We start from the raw sequence: 17313 nt of genomic DNA on the forward strand, positions 1-17313 counted from the left end.
ATGGGGCGAAAGCCTGAGTAGCACGACATAAAGTCTAGCCTATTACATTCTCAAAAGATCAAACTAGAACAGACACAGTAACATGCCAGCCAAATAGAATCATCTTTCCCCGGGTAGAAGCAACAAAAGGTAGACGTCTCAAAGCATCAGGCACCTTGGATCGGTTGCTTGGCAGCATCACACATCTTCATCAGCTGCATTGTGCTAGCCCTGTGAGGGAGTCCTGGATTAAGGGGTCCTCGGACAGCCGGACTATGTACTTCTGCCGGACTGTTGGACTATGAAGATACAAGATTCAAGACTTCATCCCGTGTCCGGGTAGGACTCTCCTTTGCGTGGAAGGCAAGCTTGGCAATACGGATATGTAGATCTCCTCCCTTGTAACCGACTCTGTGTAACCCTAGCCCCCTCCGGTGTCTATATAAACCGGAGGGTTTAGTCCGTAGAACGACAATCAGAATCATAGGCTAGCTTCTAGGGTTTAGCCTCTACGATCTCGTGGTAGATCAACTCTTGTAATACTCATATCATCAAGATCAATCAAGTAGGAAGTAGGGTATTACCTCCATCGAGAGGGCCCGAACCTGGGTAAACATTGTGTCCCCCGCCTCCTGTTACCATCCGCCTTAGACGCACAGTTCGGGACCCCCTACCCGAGATCCGCCGGTTTTGACACCGACATTGGTGCTTTCATTGAGAGTTCCACTGTGCCGTCGCGATAAAGGCTTGATGGCTCCTTCGATCATCGACAACGATGCGATCCAGGGCGATGCTTTCCTCCCCGGACAGATCTTCGTATTCGGCGGCTTTGTAGTGCGGGCCAACTCGCTTGGCCATCTGGAGCAGATCGAGAGCTACGCCCCTGGTCATCAGGTTAGGTTTCGAAACTTGAACTATACTGCTGACATCCGCGGGGACTTGATCTTCGACGGATTCGAGCCCATGTCAGGTGTGCCGCACAGTCACGACGAGCATGACTTAGCTCTGCCGTCGGACAGTGTCCGGGAGATCACACCTACAGCTACTCCGGCCCTCAATCCGGAGCAGATCGTGCCGTCCAAGGATGGGTGGATTGACCCCGCCACGGAGGCCGCGCACTCAGCGGCGATAGAGCTGAACGCTGACTTCACCTCCTATGAGACCTGTGTTGTCGGACACTTGGATTCGTCCCCAGCCACGGGTTCTGAACCGCCTGCGTCCGTGCCTATGGAATCTGATTGGGCACCGATCATGGAGTTTTCCTCCGCGGATATCTTTCAGCACTCGCCCCTGGGCGACGTGCTAAATTCATTGAGGTCTCTCTCCTTGTCAGGAGACCCTTGGCCGAATTATGTCCGGCTTGAGTGGGAAGCGGACGACGAAGAAATTCGTTCCCCACCCACCACCCACTTAACAGCCACTGTCAACGACTTAACCGACATGCTCGATTTCGGCTCCGAAGACATCGACGGTATGGACGACGATGCAGGAGACGAACAGGAACCACCGCCCACAGGGCGCTGGACTGCCACCTCATCATATGATATATACATGGTGGACACCCCCAAAGAAGGCGATGGCGATAAGGCAATGGAGGATAATCCCTCCGAAGAGCAACCCAAGCACCGGCGTCAGCGGCGCCGCTCTAAGCCCCGCCATAGCAAAAGCCACGATGCCGGCACAAGAGACAATAACGCTGCAGATAATGCCGAAGACGAAAACAATCCCCTCCAGCCAGGCTTCGAGCAGGAGGACGGGCAAGCTAGCCCTAAGGAACAGGCCGCTGGCGGAGAATCTGAGGACGACAATTACATGCCCCTCTCCGAAGACGAGGTGAGCCTCGGCGACGAAGAATTTATCGTGCCCGAGGATCCCGTCGAACAGAACCGCTTTAAGCGCCGGCTTATAGCCACAGCAAAAAGCCTGAAGAAAAAAGCAGCAGCAGCTTCAAGCTGACCAAGATCTGCTAGCAGATAGATGGACCGAGGTCCTGGCGGCCGAGGAATACGAACTCGAACGCCCAACCAAGAGTTACCCAAAGCGCAGGTTACTGCCCCAACTCAAGGAGGAAGCAGTAAAACCTACACTACCAGCGTACGATGCGGCTGATCGGCCACCTCGTGGCCGAGACAGAGCGACATATCAGCCCGAAGACCAGCCCGCACCCCGTCGCCTGTCAAACAAAAACACCAAGGCCCGGGGCAACACGCAGGACCTGCGAGAGGTATTGGAAAATAAAGCAGGACATAAAAAATCGATCTACGGATCATGAGGGCGCCCCCCAACGCGTGACGACGACCGTCGCGCCGGATATAATAACAAATCCGGCCGGGCCGAATACAGCAGACAAGACTCATATGAACTGCGTCATGATATAGCCCGGCACAGAGGCGCCGCACACCCCCTATGCTTCACCGATGAAGTAATGGATCATGAATTCCCAGAAGGGTTTAAACCCGTGAACATTGAATCATATGATGGTACTACAGACCCCGCGGTATGGATAGAGGACTTCTTCCTCCACATTCACATGGCCCGCGGGGATGATCTACACGCCATCAAGTATCTCCCGCTAAAACTCAAAGGGCCGGCTCGGCATTGGCTGAATAGCTTGCCGGCAAACTCCATCGGAAGTTGGGAGAACCTGGCAGACGCATTCCTGGACAACTTCCAGGGCACTTATGTGCGACCACCGGATGCTGACGATTTAAGTCACATAACACAACAGCCCAGAGAGTCAGCCAGGAAATTCTGGACTCGGTTCCTAACTAAAAAGAACCAAATTGTCGACTGTCCGGATGCCGAAGCCCTAGCGGCCTTTAAACATAACATCCGTGACAAGTGGCTCGCCCGACATCTCGGCCAAGAGAAGCCAAAATCCATGGCAGCCCTCACGACGCTTATGACCCGCTTCTGCGCGGGCGAAGATAGCTGGTTGGCCCGTAGCAACAACACAGCAAGCAAACCTGGCACATCAGAGGCCAGAGATAGCAATGGCAAACCCCGACGCAACAAACACAAGCGCCGCAAATATGGTGAAAACGCCGAAGATACGGCAGTTAATACCTGGCTCTAAGTCCGGTCAGCGGAAAGGGCCACCCAAAAATAACAATTCGGGTCCATCCAGTCTGGACCGCATACTCGACCGCCAATGCCAAATTCATGGCACCCCAGGAATGCCAGCCACCCATACCAATAGAGAATGCTGGGTCTTCAAACAAGCCGGCAGGGCAGGCGCCAAAAACAGAGATGGGGGGTCTCAAAGCGATGATGGCGACGAAGAGCCCAGACCACCAAGCACAGGAGGGCAAAAGAAATTTCCCCCGCAAATCCAAACGGTGAACGTGGTAAACAACACCCACATTCCCAACCCGGACCGGATGCGCACCCTTAGGGATGCCAACTTAACGGAACTAGTCGTCCCACAATATAAACTAGGGCCGGTCACCTTCAACTGCACGGATCGTCCGGCTAACGCCAAACAGGGCAATCCAGCCGCACTAGTCCTCGACCCAATAATTGACGGGTTCCACCTCACACGAGTCCTTATGGACGGAGGCAGCAGTCTAAACCTGCTTTACCAGGACACAGTGCGCAAGATGGGCATCGATCATTCGGTGATCAAACCCACTAAAGCCACTTTCAGAGGCATTATACCAGGTGTGGAAGCTAGCTGTACAGGCTCCATCGCCCTTGAGGTAGTCTTCGGATAACCAGACAATTACCGTACCGAAGAGTTAATCTTCGAAATCGTCCCTTTCCGCAGTGATTATCAGCCACTGCTCAGACGAACTGCATTCGCTCGATTCAACGCGGTGCCACATTATGCCTACCGTAAGCTCAAGATGCCCGGTCCACGCGGCGTCATCACGGTTAATGGCAAGGCCGAACTTTCCTTCGGCACCAACGAGTAAACCGCTGCCTTAACAGCAGAAGCAACGAGCAGCACCTTGCAGCCGAACCTCGAGTCGACAGCCAAGCTCCCGGACACCGTCAAAGGACTCCGAACTACTTCGCGGCAGGATAGCCCGGCTCGTCCAGAGCTCAATTAAACACTCCGGCGAAGGCCAGGACAGGCCGCACACAACGGCTCAACCGCTCTCCGGCACACAAACATTTCTTACATTTCCTTTGCAGGTTCACCTTTGCGCCGACCAGGACGGGCGATATGGAGGAAGCTCGAACGCGCAAGGGAATCCTTATATATTCCCCGCGATGACCATCCGACTATACTCCGGATCCGCACGCAGCTTCTTCCCCCCTGGTCTCAGCAGGTTCCACTGTCATATTACTTTTTTATCACATTACCTGTACTCATACGCATCGACGTACTATTCAAATACAACATGTGGATTCATATGACGCTTATTTGCTGTTATTTCTTATTAAAATTCTTTTGTCAAGTGGCATCCGTACACCGCGATATGCCTTCAAATATACCAGGGGCTTCGTTTTACCCATAATACGGCAATAAAGTCTGAACACCTTCACGGAAGTTCGGCACCCCGAACCTATAGCATTATATGCATTAGCTCTGAATCATGTCTTGGGTCAATAGTTGGGTTTGCCCGGCTCCCATGTTTTGGTACCTTACATTCCACTATATCGGCTAAGGTAGCACTGGGAGAACTACTGCGATTGTGTCCCGGTTCTTCCGGACGAGCACCTCAGTAGAGAAAGCCGAAAACTGACTGTCATGATACGGGGAGAGCTGGTCAGCTATTCGAGAGGTTGTAAAATCTTTAAGGATGCATAATGCCATAACCAATGCAGCATGCGATGAATCGGTTTTTCTTCCGATCAGGTGCTTATAGAGCCCCTCGTGCGGTCTTCCGAACACCAGGGGCTGCGCCTACCTTCCTAAAGCTCCTATGGCTAAGTGAGAGTGATAAAGCCCTATAGTCTGATTGCCTGGTTCGTTGTGCTGAACACCTCCTTTGAAGGACCCAAAACTGGGATAAAGAGTGATCAGGTTTATCCCGAACACCCCCGTACTTCTTACGTGGGGGCAGAAGCCGACGACTGGCCAACTCTCAGGATTAATATATAAAACGGCAGCGCAGGAGGATAAACTTTTATATAACGGGCAATAAATAATATAAATGACCTTGTTCAAACATTACAAAGGACAACATGATTTGCATTCACGGAAATATAATGTCCTTGGTGCATAGCTCCGTTGCAAGGTAGGATCCTTTCAGGACACTTTCATAATATAATTCAGGCTTGCGGTGCTCCTTCCCCTCTGGCGGTCCCTCGGTCATTAGCTTTTCAGCATCCATCTTCCCCCAGTGCACCTTTGCGCGGGCGAAGGCCATTCGCGCACCCTCTATGCAGACCGACCTCTTGATGACGTCAAGTCGAGGGCAAGCACTTACAAGCCGCTTCACGAGCCCGAAGTAGCTGCTTGGAATCGACTCAGCGGGCCATAGCCGGATAATCAAATCCTTCATGGCTAGTTCCGCCGCCTTATGCAGTTCGATCAGCTGTTTCAGTTGATCGGCAAACGGCACCAGATAATTCGGTGCCAGATACTGCGACTAGAAGAGCTTATCCGCAGTGTTCCTTTCTTCGGCTCGGTAGAATTGGGCGGCATCCGATATACTGCGGGGCAGCTCCGCAAATACCCCTGGAGAAATCCGAATTCAAAATTAGAAACATAATTTTCTCCTCAAATACTTGCTTTACATGGAAAAAAGCCTTACCCGCCGCGATCTTCCTCGCCTCTTGGATCCCCTGCAGGGCACTTTGGGTTTCCCCCCGGGCATCGCTCGTGGCCTAATGAGCCTTGGTGAGTTCGGATTGTTTCTCCGTTAAACTCTGCTCCAAGGTCTCACATTTCTTCACTGCCTCTTGAAGCTCCTGCTCAGCTTCAATAACCCTAGCCTCATTCTTCTCACGAAGAGCCTGCTCTACGGCTGCCTTTTTCTCGGCCTCGGCCACAGCTTTCTTAAGAGCCCCGACTTCGGTCATCATCCCTAGCCTAAATCATGAAACATATTTTATCATACTGAAAAATTTATTCGCAATAAACGTGAACAAGACTTGTGCATACCTTGTTTATCTCCCAACTGCATTTTCAACTGGCCAAGTTCTTCTTTGGCCCGCTCCAGACTTTGATTCAGTCCGGAGACCTCTGCAGTATGAGAGGCAGCAGCCGCTACAGACGCCTGCTTATAAAAGAAGTGAGATAGATGTCATTAAATGAGTCTTCCTGCGAACATAAATTTGATCCTCTGTCCGGTTCTTTCTTTCATCGAACAGTGTATCAGGGGCTACTATCCATACCATGACACTCTTCGAAACCCCATAAAACATACCTCAAAACCTTTTATAAGGCTGATACAGGCTTCATTCAGTCTACTCCCAGCAGACTGAATCTTCTCAATCACCGCACCCATAAGGGCATGGTGTTCATCGACGATGGAGGCGCTCTTCAGCGCCACCAACAAAGCATCCGACACCTCTGGTTGGACAGAGGTTGCCGGTGGAACAGGCACACACCCCCCCCCCCCCAGCTGAGGGAGGCTGCCTGCTTGATCTGGTGCCGTATTGATCTCCGGAATTGCATCCGGCTGGGAGCCGAATTCAAGATGGCCCCCGCCGTCAGCTCCCATGGGAATCTTCTCCCCCATGTGTCCGGCCCCTGAAGTTTGACCTCCAGGCACCGCCTTCACGGTCTTTTCGTCTCCTCCTTGGCCGGGGTCCTTTTGGGACGAAGCCTCGGTGTTATTCACCTGTTTGGGGGAAGGGGCCTTCGGGGGCGTCCCCCTCTCCATAGCATTCGAGCTCAGCGAATCCTCTAATGAGGATTGTTTGGTACGGGACCTCGCCGGACTACAAAAATATGGCTCAGGTTAAAATATTATGCCATGATGAGTCTGGACGCATAAACGTACTCGGACTTTATATACTCACGAGTTCACCAGGGGCTGGGCCCTGGGATCCCACGCCGGGCCGCTGTCGGCGGCGGCAGTGGACTACTCCAGAAGAGGAGCTTTTCCTCTTTTAGGCGACTCGGCCTCCAAGTGTGCGGAGGCCGTCCTCTTCTTTCTTCCCCCCGCGGGGGATTCATCTTCTTCCTCCTCCTCGTCCTCTTTGGAGGCGGAACGGGCATTGGAGCCTTCGGATATTGTGTCCGAAGTGCCGCGGCGACGAAGGCCGCCCCGGGTCTTTTTGGCCTCCTTCTCGGCTGTCTTCTTCGGCACCTTGTAAGGCGTCGGGACCAGCATCTTCGTCAGAAGTGGGACGGCCGGTTCTTCGGGCAGCGGGGCCGGACAATGGATCAGCTCTGCCTTCTTCGTCCAGCCCTAGGAGAGTTGTGGAAAACACATTAAGTGTTTCCTTTGGGTTATGCGGATAAAAAGTATGATGACTTACCGAGCTTGCAGGGCGGGACAGTTGGTACCTGCGGTCCTTGGCTGAGTCCGGCCATGATTTGCCGGACTTGAAAAGCACCTTCCAGATGTCTTTGTGCAAGGAGCCAAAGAGCTCTCGCAGGGTTTGGTGCTTGGCCGGATCAAATTCTCATAGATTGCAAGTCCGGTGTTGACAAGGCAGGATCCGGCGAACTAACATCACCTGGACTACATTGACAAGTTCGATGATCTTGTCTTCCATATCTTTAACGCACGTCTGGAGCACCGACAGTTCATCGGACAAAGACCAGTTCAGGCCCTTCTTGACCCAGGATGTAAGCCGCAGAGGGGCTCCGGATCAAAACTCGGGAGTAGCGGCCCATTCCGTGCCGCGCGGCTCGGTGATGTAAAACCACTGCTGTTGCCACTCCTTGACGGAATCATTAAAGGTGCCTGTTGGCCATGTGACGTTGGGCATTTTGCTCACCATAGCACCCCCGCACTCGGCATGCTCGCCGCCCACTACCTTGGGCTTCACATTAAAAATCTTCAGCCATAAGCCGAAATGTGGCGAGATGCGAAGAAAAGCCTCGCACACGACGATGAATGTTGAGATGTTGAGGAAGGAATTGGGGGACAGATCGTGAAGATCGATCCCGTAATAATACATGATGCCGCGAACAAACGGGTGGAGGGGAAACCCTAGCCCGCGGACAAAGTGATGGGGAATACAACCCTCTCGTGGGGTTCCGGAGTAGGGACGATCTGTCCTGCCGTCGGGAGATGGTGGCTGATTTTCTTGGCCAGATACCCGGCCTCCCGAAGCTTTTTGATATCCTTCTCCCGGACGGTAGAGGCCATCCACTTGCCTCCTGCTCCGGATCCGGACATTTTTGGAAGGCCTTTGTGGGCGGAGAAGATGAACGCTTGGGCGCTGGAGCTCGAGCGAAGGGGAATGGATCGGGAAGAAGAAAGCGTGGGTGCGTAAGGGAGTCCTTATCCCCTTATAAAGGCAGCAGGGATTCTGCGCCTCCCCACTTGCCTAGTAAACTTGCTTATTCCCCAAGCGCCGTGATTGATGGCACGGTTGGGTTACCCACACCCGTATTGATGAGAATCCCGTGATAAGGGGACACGATCTCTGCTTCGACAAGACGTGCCAAGAAAACCGCCTCGCAATATGTGCAGTAGCTGGTTGAGAAAAAGGTTCGAATAATGACCGGGCCGTGGCGTGATGTCATGCTATGAAACTTGTCAGTGGATTAGATTTGTGGAATATTATACTCTCTACGGTGGTATGTGGAATTTGTTTTGCAGAGCCGGACACGATCCTTGTGTTCAAAATCTTCCAGGGAGTATTCGGAGGAAGAACCCGCCTTGCAATGTCGAAGACAATCTGCGCGCCGGACTCATCGTCATTGAAGCCTCGTTCAGGGGCTACTGAGGGAGTCCTGGATTAAGGGGTCCTCGGACAGCCGGACTATGTACTTCTGCCGGACTGTTGGACTATGAAGATACAAGATTCAAGACTTCATCCCGTGTCCGAGTGGGACTCTCCTTTGCGTGGAAGGCAAGCTTGGCAATACGGATATGTAGATCTCCTCCCTTGTAACCGACTCTGTGTAACCCTAGCCCCCTCCGGTGTCTATATAAACCGGAGGGTTTAGTCCGTAGAACGACAATCAGAATCATAGGCTAGCTTCTAGGGTTTAGCCTCTACGATCTCGTGGTAGATCAACTCTTGTAATAGTCATATCATCAAGATCAATCAAGTAGGAAGTAGGGTATTACTTCCATCGAGAGGGCCCGAACCTGGGTAAACATTGTGTCCCCTGCCTCCTGTTACCATCCGCCTTAGACGCACAGTTCGGGACCCCCTACCCGAGATCCGCCGGTTTTGACACCGACACCCTGATCATCTCTGCTCCTGTGCTTAGCTCCCTGGCATCGTCCCCTTGCTGTAGACCTGTCCAATAGAGCAGAAAAGAGCATAGAGAAAACACAATCTCAAAAGGAGTCTTGATTTGTTTCTTTTCAAAAGTAGCTGGATTATGCGCCAACCATATGGCCCAACAAGTGGCCACTAAGCCCACCGTGTAGAAAGTTTCTTCCCAGGGAGAAACTTGTGACACCACACGAAGTATTGCCAGTAATTCTTCTGATAATTGTCGTGCCTAAAACCACCCCAATGGATCGCCAAACTACACTGGCCACTAGGCAGGTAAAAAAGAGGTGTTGAGCTGTTTCCACCCCTTTGCAAAAAGATCAGCAAGGGTTTCCTGGCCATTTCCTTTTTTTCATCACTTGTCTAGTAAGCCCCGCGTCCTGCGATAACTGCCATAGGAAGATTTTTATCTTCAGAGGGATTTTAGCTTTCCAAATCCACTTGTAATGGCATCCACTAAGGGGTTTTCCAGCATCTTATAAACTGATTTAGTGGTGAACTTGCCATTCTGATTTAGACCCCAAAAGATTCGATCATTCTTCTCGTTCAGAGGGATATTTTTAACTACAACACGTAGGTCTTCCCACTGTTTAAACAATTCAGGGGTAAGCCTACGTCTGAATATAAAGGTGTTATCAAGCTCATCTCTCCTGTCCAGGGTGCTTTCCGGATGATTACAAATCTCAAACAGTCGCGGATATTGATCCTGAAACGGTAGCAGCCCATTCATTGAATCTTTCCAGAATCTGATTAAGTTTCCATCCCCAATCTCAATTTTCCTGCCCATCATATAGATGTCTTTTACCTTGAGCAAGGCTTTCCAGCATGGTGAATCAGAGAACTTAGGAGTAACTTCTGCAACATATTTGTTGCGAAGGTATCTGGCCCGGACGATGTCTTGCCATCGGCCATTTTAAGTCTCTAGTTTCCACCACCATTTAACCATGAGGCTAATATTTTGCTTCCGAAGGTCTTTTATGCCTAACCCCCCTTAGTCTCTGGACCTACAGATTCTGCTCCACTTGACAAGATAGTATCTCTTTTTTTTGTAGCACCCTTGCCAGAAAAACCTGCGTTTGTGCTTATCTAGTTTCACAATGAAGGTTTTGTTCATGAGCCACATCGACATGTGGTATAAAGAGATATGTGTAACCACAGAGTCAAGGAAGGTGTGTCTACCCCCATCAGGCAGCATTGCCAATCCAGGCTTCGAACCTTTTTAAGTATTTGCTAACAATGAACTCCCAATCAGAAGTTTTCAGATTAGTATATCTGACAGGCATGCCCGGGTATTTGACTCAGAAACTGCCAACCTCACAGTCGAAAATCTCTGCATATTTATTGACAACAGTTTCATCCCCACCTACAGTAAGGATCTCACTCTTCTAAAAATTAACTTTCAGGCCAGACATCATTTCAAACATGTACAACAACAACTTCAGGTTGACTGCTTTGTCTATGTCATCTTCTATGCAAATGATAGTATCATCTGCGTATTGCAGGACGACCGCCACCCCATCAGGAATAATATCAGAAGCTAGACCCACAATCAGTTTATTTTTCTGGGCATTTTTGATCATTTTGGTAAGACACTCAACCGCCAGATTAAACAGGAAAGGGGAGTGGGGATCCCCCTGGCGAATCCCTTTTCTGCTTTGAAAATATGGGCCAACACTGTTGTTGAGTTTAATACTAACAGTCCCATTGTAAAGGATTTGTTTAATCTATCTGCACCAAGTATCAGTAAAGCCCCGCATCTTGTGGCATTCTAGAAGAAAGTCCCAATTAACCTTGTCATAGGCTTTTTCAAAATCTAGCTTAAGGACAATCCCCACTTTTTTCTTAACATAGAGATAGTTAAGAATTTATGGAGGGATAGGACACCATCCATAATGTTTTTGCCCTTCACAAAGGCATTCTGGGCAGAGCTAATGAGTTTGTCTGCGTAGATAGCTACTTTGCGGTCGAGAACTTTAGTAATCAGCTTATATGGGCATCTCAGCAGGCATATAGGCCTATATTGCTGGATTTTCTCAGCCCCAAAAAATTTCGGGAGCAGGGTGATGACTCCGTAATTAAGTCGTTGGACATCCAGTGTCCCTTGATGAAAATGCTTAAACAGGGCCATGATATCTTCTTTGACAATATCCCAGCACACCTGATAAAACTCAGCAGGGATATTATCGGGTCCAGGAGCTCTGTTAGAAGCCATATCAAACAAAGCCTCCTTGACCTCCTGTTCCGTGAATTCACGTCAAAGGTCTAAGTTATCCTTCTCATTTAGTTTCTCCTCATCCGACCAGGTGTTTGGATCAAGGTGGATTTGGTTACCAGGTGCTGGGCCAAACAACTCTTTATACAAGTCAGTGGCGTGGGCAATTAAATTTTCTGTGCCCTCAATCACTGTCTCCCCCACCCTAAGCGATTGGATTGTGTTTTTGCGTTTTCGCCTATTAGCAATTTTATGGTAATAATCAGTGTTTAAATCCCCTTTGAGGAGCTAGCGCTCGTGGGATTGTGGAGCCAAAAGATCTCCGCATTCACCAGTTGCTCATAGAGCTCGGTACTGACATCAACTTTTCTACTGTAGAGGTTAGGAGGTAACATATCTTCCTCTTACAATTCCTCCAACATAGAAAGTTCCGTGCCTAATTCCTCTTTTCTTTCTTTATCGTGGCCATACCTATCCGAGCACCACCCCCTGAAGTAAGTCTTAAATCTTTTCAGTTTGATATTCAGGACATCTATGGGGTCTAACGATGCAACTTTCCTAGCCCAAATTCTCCTAACTGTGGGCAAGAAGTTGTCATCTTTGATCCAGGATAAATCAAAGTGAAATTCACGAGGTTTCGGTGCTTCATGCCCTTCTTCCCCAGAAGAGAGTAGCAAGGGGTTATGGGCAGAAATTCCCCAGACTAATTTCCTCACAGAGACAAATGGGAAAGCATCTTCCCAACTTTCGGACATAAGGATGCGATCCAGCTTCTCTAGTGTTGGGTGGGCCTAATTGTTGGTCCAAGTGTATTTACCCCTGCTAATGTGGATTTCCGCAAGGGCTACGGTATTGATAATGGAGTTGAACAGATCAGTAGCTTTGTTGTTCACCATTTTCTTATTCTTCTCTCCAGGGTGCCTCGAGATGTTAAAATCTCCCCCACTATGTAGGGTACACTCATGCCACTACAGGTAGCCAGCTCAATCAGAAATTCATCTTTGAATTCATCACGTGCCAATCCATATACCACTAGTAACCCCCATTGCATATATTTTTTGTCATGGAGCACCATTTAAAGCACATACTTTCCCTTAGAACAGGAAACTACATCTAGGGTATCTCTCCTCGCACCACACAGTATGCCCCTGGATTTGCCCATAGAAGGCACCCAATTCCACTGAAACATTTAGGAGTGAATTCTTTTTTCATAGTTTCTTGCAGACCCAGGAACTCCAGGGAATGGTCACTAATCATGTCTGAGAGGCAGGTGCCCATTCCTTTTTTTCCTAGCCCCTGACAGTTCCAAATGAGACCTCTCATTTGGAACGCTTTTTATGGAATTTGGACCGAGTAACCCTACTAGGAGCCGGGGTAGGGTTACCTAACAGATCTTTTTCTGAAGTATTTTTCTTCTGACTCCTAGTCACTGTTGGGGACGTAGTAATTTGAAAAAAAATCCTACACACACGCAGGATCATGGTGATGCATAGCAACGAGAGGGGAGAGTATCGTCCACGTACCCTCGTAGACCATAAGCGGAAGTGTTATGACAACGCGGGTGATGTAGTCGTATGTCTTCACGATCGACCGATCCTCAGTACCGCATGTTCGACACCTCCGCGTTCAGCACACGTTCAGCTCGGTGACGTCCCGCGAACTCACAATCCAGTAGAGCTTCGGGGAAGAGCTTCATTAGCACGACGGCGTGGTGACGTTGTTGATGAAGTTGCCGACGCAGGGCTTCGCCTAAGCACCTCTACGATATGACCGAGGTGGATTATGGTGGAGGGGGGCACCGCACACGGCTAAGAGATCAATGATCAATTATTGTGTCTTGGGGTGCCCCCTGCTCCCGTACAAAAAGGAGCTAGGGGGGAGGCGGCCAGCCAAGGAGGAGGGCGCGCCAAGGGGGAAGTCCTACTCCCACCGGGAGTAGGACTCCTTCTTTCTTAGTAGGAGTAAGAGAAGGGGGAAGGCAAGGAGAGAGGAGGAAGGAAAGGGGGGCGCCGCCCCTCCCTCCTTGTCCAATTTGGACTAGAGGGGGAGGGGGCGTGCGGCCTGCCCTGGCAGCCCCTCCTATTCTCCACTAAGGCCCAATAGGCCCATTACACTCCCCGGGGGGTTCCGGTAACCCCCCGGTACTCCGGTATATGTCCGAAACCTCCCGAAACACTTCCGGTGTCCAAACATAGTCATCCAATATATCGATCTTCACGTCTCGACCATTTTGAGACTCCTCGTCATGTCCGTGATCATATCCGGGACTCTGAACTACCTTCGGTACATCAAAACACAAAAACTCATAATACCGATCGTCACAGAACTTTAAGCGTGCGGACCCTATGGGTTCGAGAACTATGTAGACATGACCGAGACATGTCTCCGGTCAATAACCAATAGCAGAACCTGGATTCTCATATTGGTTCCTACATATTCTACGAAGATCTTTATCGGTCAAACCGCATAACAACATACGTTGTTCCCTTTGTCATCGGTATGTTACTTGCTCGAGATTCGATCGTCGGTATCTCAATACCTAGCTCAATATCGTTACCGGCAAGTCTGTTTACTCGTTCCGTAATGCATCATCCCGCAACTAACTCATTAGTCACTTTGCTTGCAAGGCTTATAGTGATGTGCATTACCGAGAGGGCCCAGAGATACCTCTCCGACAGTTGGAGTGACAAATCCTAATCTCGATCTATGCCAACTCTACAAACACCATCGGAGACACCTGTAGAGCACCTTTATAATCACCCAGTTACGTTGTGACATTTGGTAGCACACAAAGTGTTCCTCCGGTATTCGGGAGTTGCATAATCTCATAGTCATAGGAACATCTATAAGTCATGGAGAAAGCAATAGCAGTAAACTAAACGATCAAGTGCTAAGCTAAAGAAATGGGTCAAGTCAATCACATCATTCTCCTAATGATGTGATCCCGTTAATCAAATGACAACTCATGTCTATGGCTAGGAAACTCAACCATCTTTGATCAACGAGCTAGTCAAGTAGAGGCATACTAGTGACACCATGTTTGTCTATGTATTCACACATGTATTATGTTTTTGGTTAATACAATTCTAGCATGAATAATAAACATTTATCATGATATGAGGAAATAAATAATAACTTTAATATTGCCTCTAGGGCATATTTCCTTCAGTCTCCCACTTGCACTAGAGTCAATAATCTAGATTACACCGTAATGATTCTAACACTCATGGAGTCTTGGTGCTGATCATGTTTTGCTCGTGGAAGAGGCTTAGTCAACGGGTCTGCAACATTCAGATCCGTATGTTCCAAATCTCTGTCTCCCACCTGGACTTGATCCCGGATGGAATTGAAGTGTCTCTTGGTGCGCTTGGTTCTCTTGTGAAATCTGGATTCCTTTGCCAAGGCAATTGCACCAGTATTGTCACAAAAGTTTTTCATTGGACCCGATGCACTAGGTATGACACCTAGATCAGATATGAACTCCTTCATCCAGACTCCTTCATTTGCTGCTTCCGAAGCAGCTATGTACTCCGCTTCACATGTAGATCCCGCCACGACGCTTTGTTTAGAACTGCACCAACTGACAGCTCCACCGTTTAATATAAACACGTATCCGGTTTGCGATTTAGAATCGTCTGGATCAGTGTCAAAGCATGCATCGACGTAACCACTTACGATGAGCTCTTTGTCACCTCCATAAATGAGAAACATATCCTTAGTCCTTTTCAGGTATTTCAGGATGTTCTTGACCGCTGTCCAGTGATCCACTCCTGGATTACTTTGGTACCTCCCTGCTAAACTAATAGCAAGGCACACATCAGGTCTGGTACACAGCATTGCATACATGATAGAGCCTATGGCTGAAGCATAGGGAACACTTTTCATTTTCTCTCTATCTTCTGCAGTGGTTGGTCATTGAGTCTGACTCAACTTCACACCTTGTAACACAGGCAAGAACCCTTTCTTTGCTTGATCCATTTTTAACCTTTTCAAAACTTTATCAAGGTATGTGCTTTGTGAAAGTCCAATTAAGCGTCTTGATCTATCTCTGTAGATCTTGATGCCCAATATATAAGCAGCTTCACCGAGGTCTTTCATTGAAAACCTCTTATTCAAGTATCCTTTTATGCTATCCAGAAATTCTATATCATTTCCAATCAACAATATGTCATCCACATATAATATTAGAAATGCTACAGAGCTCCCACTCACTTTCTTGTAAATACAGGCTTCTCCAAAAGTCTGTATAAAACCATATGCTTTGATCACACTATCAAAACGTTTATTCCAACTCCGAGAGGCTTGCACCAGTCCATAAATGGATCGCTGGAGCTTGCACACTTTGTTAGCACCCTTTGGATCGACAAAACCTTCTGGTTGCATCATATACAACTCTTCTTCCAGAAATCCATTCAGGAATGCAGTTTTGACATCCATTTACCAAATTTCATAATCGTAAAATGCGGCAATTGCTAACATGATTCGGACAGACTTAAGCATCGCTACGGGTGAGAAAGTCTCATCGTAGTCAACCCCTTGAACTTGTCGAAAACCTTTCGCAACAAGTCGAGCTTTGTAGACAGTAATATTACCGTCAGCTTCAGTCTTCTTCTTGAAGATCCATTTAATCTCAATGGCTCGCTGATCATTGGGAAAGTCAATCAAAGTCCATACTTTGTTCTCATACATGGATCCCATCTCAGATTTCATGGTCTCAAGCCATTTTGCGGAATCTGGGCTCATCATCACTTCCTCATAGTTCGTAGGTTCGTCATGGTCAAGTAACATGACCTCCAGAACAGGATTACCGTACCACTCTGGTGTGGATCTCATTCTGGTTGACCTACGAGGTTCGTAGTAACTTGATCTGAAGTTTCGTAATCAATATCATTAGCTTCCTCACTAATTGGTGTAGGTGTCACAGGAACCAGGTTCTGTGATGAACTACTTTCCAATAAGGGAGCAGGTACAGTTACCTCATCAAGTTCTACTTTCCTCCCACTCATTTCTTTCGAGAGAAACTCCTTCTCTAGAAAGGATCCATTCTTAGCAACGAATGTTTTGCCTTCAGATCTGTGATAGAAGGTGTACCCAACAGTTTCCTTTGGGTATCCTATGAAGACACATTTCTCCGATTTGGGTTCGAGCTTATCAGGTTGAAGCTTTTTAACATAAGCATTGCAGCCCCAAACTTTAAGAAACGACAACTTTGGTTTCTTGCCAAACCACAGTTCATAAGGCGTCGTCTCAACGGATTTCGATGGTGCCCTATTTAACGTGAATGCAGCCGTCTCTAAAGCATAACCCCAAAATGATAGCGGTAAATCAGTAAGAGACATCATAGATCACACCATATCTAGTAAAGTACGATTACGATGTTCGGACACAACATTACGCTGTGGTGTTCCGGGTGGCGTGAGTTGCGAAACTATTCCACATCGTTTCAAATGAAGACCAAAATCGTAACTCAAATATTCTCCTCCACGATCAGATCGTAGAAACTTTATTTTCTTGTTACGATGATTTTCCACTTCACTCTAAAATTCTTTGAACTTTTCAAATGTTTCAGACTTATGTTTCATTAAGTAGATATACCCATATCTGCTCAAATCATCTGTGAAGGTGAGAAAATAACGATACCTGCCGCGAGCCTCAATATTCATCGGACCACATACATCAGTATGTATGATTTCCAACAAATCTGTTGCTCGCTACATTGTTCCGGAGAACGGCGTTTTAGTCATCTTGCCCATGAGGCATGGTTCGCAAGTACCAAGTGATTCATAATCAAGTGATTCCAAAAGTCCATCAGTATGGAG

Source organism: Triticum aestivum, chromosome 7D (genome assembly GCF_018294505.1).
Source record: "Triticum aestivum cultivar Chinese Spring chromosome 7D, IWGSC CS RefSeq v2.1, whole genome shotgun sequence".
Lineage (NCBI taxonomy): Eukaryota > Viridiplantae > Streptophyta > Magnoliopsida > Poales > Poaceae > Triticum > Triticum aestivum.